An 8,916-nucleotide genomic window follows, 5' to 3' on the forward strand; every position below is an offset into this window, starting at 1 on the left:
ATGTCTTATGACTTTATTTTTTTTAATAAGCTTTATTAAGTCCATAACCAATCTTTCTCTTCCTACCAAAATTTGTCATTGTGCATGTGTGCCTAGTAACTCCTAGAGATGACACTACAAACCTTTATTGACGTGGCTATTCCTACAAATTGTACTGTTGACTAAATTTCAAAAAAACAAAAACACAATGATTTTTTTTGAAATTTTCAGCATTTGATCTTCATGATCTGTATATTTTGTGATAAAAAATAACAAGTTTTTTGAGAAAATTTCATTGTGTTTTCATGAATTTGAAAAAGAATCATGTTTGACTTCTTCTTTTTTTCTTTGGTGCATTTTTTTTCTAGAGATTAAGCAGCACAAACCTAGCAACTCCCTGTCATTTTCATACACCTATCATTTTAAGTTTTGTGAGTACTCTGTCAAAGAGTCTCTAATCTTTTTTGCTACCAATTGAGAATTCTTGATCATTGCTTTACTTTTTGGATCCTTTCTTTTTCTTTTCTTAGAGTCACAAATTTGGAGATTTTACGTCTAAGAATGTCTATTGATATTCTATTTCAATTCTCACAAATAAAATAATTAACCATGTAGAGATCAATCATTCAAATGAAAATATGATCAATGTTACATAGATTGGAAGATTGTACACAATTCTATAGAAAGACATTATTTAAAGCACTTCATATGCTCTATAACGCCCTACCAGGGAACCCAAAATAAATTAACCTAAAGTTTCACTAAGTTTGTCAAAAAAAATTTTTGAAAGATGATAACCAACAATAGGTAATATAGTAGAATCAATAAAAACAATGAGATAAAATAGCGGAAGCAATAACTCGCATGCATGCAACCATCATAAACAGATTACATCTCCTAAGGGTCCCATGATGTTGAATCACATTTAAGTTTAATTAAATATCAAATCTAAAACATAACTAAAATACACATCATGGAATAATCACAAGTATGAATCCATTTAAATAAATATACAATTAAATAAGCTTCCACTTGGCAATAATTAGAAATACTTAATCATCCATTGTACAAGTCATGGGGTATGATAAACTCAAAGAATATACATCATCAATAAAATAAAACATCTCATAAGATCTCTAATATCAAATACAATACAATAGAGTATAATTATCCATCATAGTACACAAGAACATAATGAGAGGCAATACAGAATAGAGAACTCCAACAACGGCATTGAACTATCAGATCTCAATGGTATAAGAAAAAAGCACTACCACTTGACCTCGTGGAACCTAAATGGTCCACTCCCCATAAACTGAGGAGATAAACTCATGTCCCATATGAAATCAAACCACAAGTCATAACCAACATCCACCTCAAGGAAACACTTGAAAGAAAACTATCTCAAAGGTACCAAGATACAAGTATCAATTAATCCCATAGGCAATAAAGACACGTAGGAAATCTACTATGTAAGTGGGAAAGTGTCATCACATGAGCCAACTCTAAGGTTACCATGGTAGCCTCGTTGGACTCTGGCCCCCTAGTGTCTCTATGCGGCATCAATATCCTTTCGTACAAACAAGGTATACTAACGAGTCAACTCTAAGGTTACCCTGGCAGTCTCTATGGACTCTAACCCCCTAGTGACTTTATGTGACTGATATCTTATTAATTCATTTTAAACCCATTTAATGAAATTTCATCACTTATTAAAACAACCTACAATGGGTTACCCAAGTAGCCACTTAGGGCTTCGGACTCCATTACAAGCCACTTCCCAACATGACATATAGATAACCTAACCAAAGCTCAGCAAAAGAACAAGGTCTCATACGACCATAAAATACACTCATTTCTTAAACAAGAAACTAGAAAGCACTGAAATATCATTGATCAAAATCATAGATTTCACCAATACAATCATCCTAACAGGACTAATCCAAAATCTAGTGCACATATACCAACCCATGACATCACATGACATCACCAAAAACAAATCACAATAATCACCTCAGTCCAAAACAAGCAACTGGAAAGCAATCCAAAGATAATTGATTAAAGACTCAAAGGTTAAGTCATATCATTCACCTCAGTTCTACACAAGAAACTAGAAAGTACAACAAAATATCTTATCAAACTCATCATAGAACACACATGACACATCACATGACTGGGTATAAAATATCATAACCAAAATAAGCCATAACACCATCACAGAGCAAAACTCCAAAGCCTCTGGTAATACAACTTGATTGGTCAAACACCAAGTCAACCCAAACCCACACATCACATAAAGTACATACAATGTAACTTTCTCAATTCATTAGGTTTTGAAAACATGATAGTACAATTTTCACTAAAGGTTTTCACCTTCTCATTTTTCTTTTCAATTATTACAGATTCGCTAAAGTTCTCAAGTCCACACAAGTCTCAACACTCAACAATTCATACAAAGTTGTTTAAAGATTGTTTCATTGTTCAATTCGTTATCAAAACACAAGATTCGATATACAAGTAGGGTTTCAGTTTCTGTCTTTTCAAAGTATGTTAATTACTAAGGTTTTTGAATAATAAAATTTACATAGTAATATAAATCATTTTCATTTATAACTGACTCATCTAAGCCAAATCTGAGTTTTATTAAAAGTCATCAATTTTCCAATTGAATTATAATTATCAAAGTAACATATAGATAAATGTTAAAAGTAAATCCATTTATGCAAATCTTCAATTAAACATTTATTAAAATTTAATATTAATTATTAAATTTAACAAATATTATTAATATTAAATAATATATTATTAAATTATTAAAATAATGATTATTTTAAACATTAATAAAGTAATATCAAAACTATTTATTAATGATAATAACTATACATAACATAACAACCATTACTATAATTAATAAAAATTATGTTAATTAATTTATAAAAATAAAAAATAAAATAAAGTAAAACATTCTAATATTTTATTTATAGCCCAAGGGGTTGTTCACGCTATGCGTGACTACTGAAATGACAACACTCAACACTACCAAGGCAATGTGAGCCATTGCTGCAACAAGCCACATGCTAGGCAGGGGAAAGATAGGGGGTGGGGGGTGGCTCTCGCCTTCCAAAAAAAAAAAAACAAGCATTAATATATTTTTTATTAGGAACAACAACCCCTCCCTTAGAACAATCGCACAGTCTGTATGGTAAATTTCGTCAGTATTTATATAAATTTGCAAGTTTCAGAATATATTTATTTTCATTTTTTTAAAAATTTATATTAAAACAAAACAATCCTCTCACAATAACCTTTGTAAATTTAATTACAAATATGTATATTTTTAAAACCAAATTGCATAATAGATCTGATAGGAAGATTATGAATTGCGAAATAGATTTATACATTAAATTCTAATTTTTTTTTACCAAACCCTTCCCGTATTGAAATATATCAAATTATGAAACTGTAAAATCTACCAAACAAGGGTTTCAATCCTTCAATTCAATTACAGATGCTTTTGAGCATGGGGAGCAATAAAAACACAAACGAGGGTTTCTAATTTCCAATTCAAATATAGATAATCTCAAAACGAAGAATAAATGAAATTTACAACAAGGATTTCAACCAAATTAAAAATTTTGAAAACAAATTCATCCAAACACAAAGAAGATAGAAATTCGAAGAATGGAAAACAACTGTGCAGATAAACCCAAAAGATTCTGCTTGAATCTGATGCTAATATGACAAACGCACGAAGCTTGCAAGTATTCCCCTTTCTTCTGAAACCCTTATTTTCGGAAATTACTGCTCTAAATCCTTGGTTGTGAAGAAATGAACTTTGGTTTACTAATAAAGAGTTTTTTCGCAAATTTAGGGCTCTGATTATGCAATCACATAAAAAGCTCTTTTCCTTTATTATTTTATTATTTTAATTTCATGCATAAGTTTTATGCAATTTAATTAAAATAAATTTTATTAAATTAATGTTTTCTCTCTCTTATTAAATCATGAGATGTTTTTAATATAATATTTATTAATTTAGCTAATAATATTATTTAGAGTTTATTAATTAAAATAAAACTCCTAAATAAATTATTGTTAAATTAAATAAATATAAATACGCCAAAATTAGAACTTTAATAAACTCTTTTAAATTTAATTCTTTTATTTAATTAATTTCTTAATTAATTAAATATTGAATTTTCTTTATAAAATTTTCATTAAATTATGTTTTAATTTAATTTAATTATAAAAGAAAATCATCACAGACCCACAAAACCAAATATGACAACTCAACTTAAGATAGAACATGATCAAACTCCAATCAGAATTGTGAATTCACGTCACTTGACAAATTCTGATGGGTAAACCACCTAGATACTTGTCCTACTTTCTAGGACAATTGGCTTAGGTTAGGGTTTGGACTCATGAATTATCTCCCCACTTATACCTTTGAGATACTGCAATAGGGTTCGCTCATCCTAGCAATTCAAGGAAATCGATACTTGGTACCTACCATTTGCATAAAATCCAAGCATGTACATACTCATATATTCTAAACTAAATAGGAAATGGCAAGGAGTGGTACATTAGGTAGATCTTGACTCGCAGGTGACTACAATTCCCTCCCTCAACCACATTGGAAACATCATACATAAAGTAAAACATACAAGTACACCACACACATGCAAATATAGGTAAGTATCCATAAAGAAAAACACAAATAATCCACCTAACTAACATCATGAAATAACTAAAATTATTGCATACAATCCTCATCACCAAAGAATAATCATGCATGCATGAAATAACTAGTACCAAAGTAATCTCATCATATAATCAACTGAGTATAAAATACATCTAATCAAACCCGATAACCAAGTACCGCTAATCACAAAACATAAACATAAAACAAACCTAAAAGAATTTGACAATATAATTAGAAAAGTCAACTAGGGGTAGGCATTATATGCTCAAACAAAAATAGGTAAGTCTTTCTACATAAATTGTGTGTAGAAGAGAGGCCTAAAGATTTTGTTTTCAAATAATACTCAGAGAATTATTGAAGCAACTCAAAACATTTTTTTCGATGGTGCTACTAGGGGCATGGTTTTGCCTATCCTTCTTTTGCAATGAACCCTTGATGTTGTATAACAGACACTTCCATGACACATTAGTTGTATCATTGTCTTCTTCACCAGTGTGATGTCTATTGTGATTTTTGCAACTATAGTTGGAATGACAACTATTTGCTATAGCTCGGAGATCCAATTGCTATAATTGGAGCTCTTGCTTTGTGATTCTTTGTAATTTAAATGAATTTCAGTGTTGTAATGATTTTTGAATCTTCATAAACCGAGAAATGGTTTGTGGTTTTGAAAAATTGGCATTTTAGTGATCTCTAAAACTTCATAAATTTAACAATAAATCTACTCTAGGATTCAGAGTGGTTGAATTTTTTAATTGTTTATTTTTAGAAATGAGTTATAGGTTGAGTCCTATTTGAAAGTAAGTTAGTGGGGCTTTTGAATATAGACCTTTGATTTCTCCCTTCAATACTTTGTTTCATGCACTGACTATGCTATTTTTTATGCTTATGTATTGTAATTTTTGTTCTAATTTTTTTTTTTTCCTTATGTTTGTTGAGTGTATCCAAAATAATATATGCATAAACATTTTGTGCTTTCTAATATTTACGCTGAAGGCATATCTTTACTGAAGTTCTCCAACCTTAGAATTACATCTATGGTTGAAAATGTCCAATATGAGATGCAAGATGATTGAAATTATCCCAATTGTCCCTGCATCTATTTAATTTTTTAAAATTTGTAATAATTGTGGCTTATTTTTCTCCCTTCTTTTCGGTAGCATGTTGATTTTTTGTCATGGTTTTGCCTCCCATGGATTAGTTGTTCACAAGTTTCATTAATACAATATCAATTGCAATGGAATTTATAGCACTTCTAAATGCCTTTAAAATGGATTGTTCGTTATTGCACTTTGAATGGAAAATGAAAAAATAAAAGTTGAAATAGAGAAATGCATCATAATGCAAATTTGTTGATATAATGAATTTTAAAGTTGTTTTGCTCTCTACTTTTAATAAGAATTCTAAATTTACTTTGGATTTTATTTTTTTTATAAATTTTAAAATAATATTTAATTTTTTATTAGTCATTATTTATTAATAATATTTTGGTCAAAGGGCCCTTGTTCTACTAGTGAAGTTGAAAGGCTCACAAAGGGTCCATCAGGGATCAAGTCTTGCCAAGTGCAAGGCCCCCAACATCTAAAAGGGAAGAGGTTGGGATCGTGCCCTGGGTGAATTTGGTAGAATAGATACCCCTTGGTCCTTGGTTCTTAACCAAAGAGGCTAGGCGAAAAAGATGACCTCCATCAAAAAAAAATTTGAAGTTTTATATTATTTTATGTATAAATAAAAGGTTCGATTGATTAAAAAAAATATTCTTAAATGTTTTGGTACAATAGTTTTTAGAACAAAGTTATTAGAAAACAAAAAAACAATTATTAGAGTAATTTACTTATTAAAATTAATCTATAATAATATATTAGTAAATCTTATTTATTTACAATTATTTATTGCTAAGGTTATGGTTTGTGTTATGGTTGGGTTTATGATTAGGTTTTATCTAAAGGTTAGTATTATGGTTAGAGTGAGAGTTTTAATTAAAATTGGAATTTGGGATTAGTATTGAGACTATGGTTAGGGTTAATGTTTATATAATTGTGTATTATAGTTATAATTAAGATTATCTTTAGGACCAGGGTCAAGAATAAGATTCAAGTTAGATTTATAGTTAGTTTTATGGTTAAAGTATTGTCCTCCCAGTTATGGATAGGATCATGATTTAGATTTATACCATGTTAGGATTTTTGTTTAGAGTTTGAGTTACAATGGTGAAATGTCCATTTAGAGTTAAGTAGATGCATAATTATTTTATACCTACTACTTGTCTATTTTGCACAAACACCATGTTCAACCACATACATGATATACCAAGCCTGTGAGCATGCTTTTATAGCTTTGTCTGTCATATTTTAACTCTCACCCTCGTTATGGATAAATGTAGAAATCTCTAAAATAAGACTCAATAGTGAGACTGCTTTAGAAGACTACTAACTGATATTCAATTTTGACTCTACTTCTAATCAGATGTGAAGTCTAGGATCCAAATATCTTTGGCCGCTGAACAATGCTATTAAATCATTACACATTTTGCCTTCTTCTTCCTCCTTTCCAAGCTGCTTCTTTAACTCTTGAATGAGTCTTTTGTTGGCAATCCGTAACTGGGCAGCATTTTCCTCTTGAATGGTTACCCAAGCTTCTTTATACTTATTATAAGCTAAATCTCATTCTAATTGAGCTTCACCAGAAGCTTTCTCTGTAGATAAACTCAAAATTCCTTCAAATGTCGAGCCCGTGAGAATGGAAAATGGTTAGAAGTAGGGTACCACTCAGATTGTTACCAGAAAGAGTGAAACAGTGCATATTGATCAATCTCGAAAGCCATAATGGAATTCGCCTGATCAGCTTATTATGCTCAGATCAAAAAAATTGATCAATTTGGGCGAGCAATCAATTTGGAATTTCCCCCTCAATTCTGCATCCACTTGGTGAAAGATGAGAAAGCTAGAATTTGGGTTCTCTGGTTCAAAAACATATTATTTTTCCTCAAGTCCAATGAGCTTAAGGGCTCCATGTCTCTATCCCATTGGAGAATCAGACCTTGAAGAGAATTTCCCCCAAATTTCAACTCCTGCAATGACTTCAATGACTTCAATCTTTGAATGGATTCACGAATGTTGACATTCAAGGCATTATCTGAAAAATGTCAAATTCTTCATTTTCTTAAGCCTTCCAATACTCATTGGGATCTCAGACTCCAAAGAATTGTCATCCAGATCTAGAAACTCCAAATCCCTCATATTTATCACTCGCTAGAATGGGGTCTTTGAGTTTGTTCTGACCTAGAAAGATCATTCTTAGATTGTTCATATTGTTGATAGATAGGGGATTTCTACATGAGAATCAATTCTCATTCATCTTGAGAACTTCTGTCGAATGGGTCAGACAAATAATTTGGGAAGGAATCTCACCTTCAAGAGAATTACTACTTAGATCCAAGTAATGGAGCTTTCTCAAAAAGGTGAGTTGAAATGGTATACGCATAAACAATGAGCTAGATGAGACATCAATTCTTCTTTTTAGACAGGGATAGTGAACTACAAGTGGTTGAATTTGAAATGCAGCTAAGAGGTTTTCTCATCGATGGGAGAAAATTTAGCAGTTAACTTTGCCCTTCCAAAATTTGTATATAGAAATTTTAGATCATTTTTACTTCTAAGTAAGATTTTAGAGTAGTATTATTGAATATGATGTTATATCAGTAGTTTTTTTTATCAATTTGTCTTTAAAAAAAAGTGAGACAAATGGTAGTGCACATGAAGACCTATATTTGTGTTACTTGATGCAGTATCACAGGGTTGGTTGCTTCTTAGAACTAAGAGATAGTAATCATCAATAATACCAACTTTAATGTCATAACTATTGGTGTGATGTGTAAAAAATATTGGACATAAAATCAACAAAGTGTAAGTATTAAGTCAATGACTAGTATAACCACCTTTACAACATACTCAAGGAGTTGTTCGTTCACATAATTTTGGTGGTAGTTTAGAACAACGTGTATGAAGAAAATATTCATTAGGGTAAAGAATTAAGTAATTGAACATTGTATATGAAACATGTAAGTGTCCTTACTCATAATCAATAAGATTATTACAACCACAGGTAAGACCAAAGTAATATATATCATAATTATGAAACATAAACATTATCAAAATATGATCATAAAGATAAGATAATGATGATTAAGCATATCAATGTATCCACCATAAAATAGATCATCTAGTAACATC

This window comes from Cupressus sempervirens, chromosome 2, assembly GCF_028749045.1.
Source record: "Cupressus sempervirens isolate cs-2001-9-10 chromosome 2, ASM2874904v1, whole genome shotgun sequence".
NCBI classification, from domain to species: Eukaryota; Viridiplantae; Streptophyta; class Pinopsida; order Cupressales; family Cupressaceae; genus Cupressus; species Cupressus sempervirens.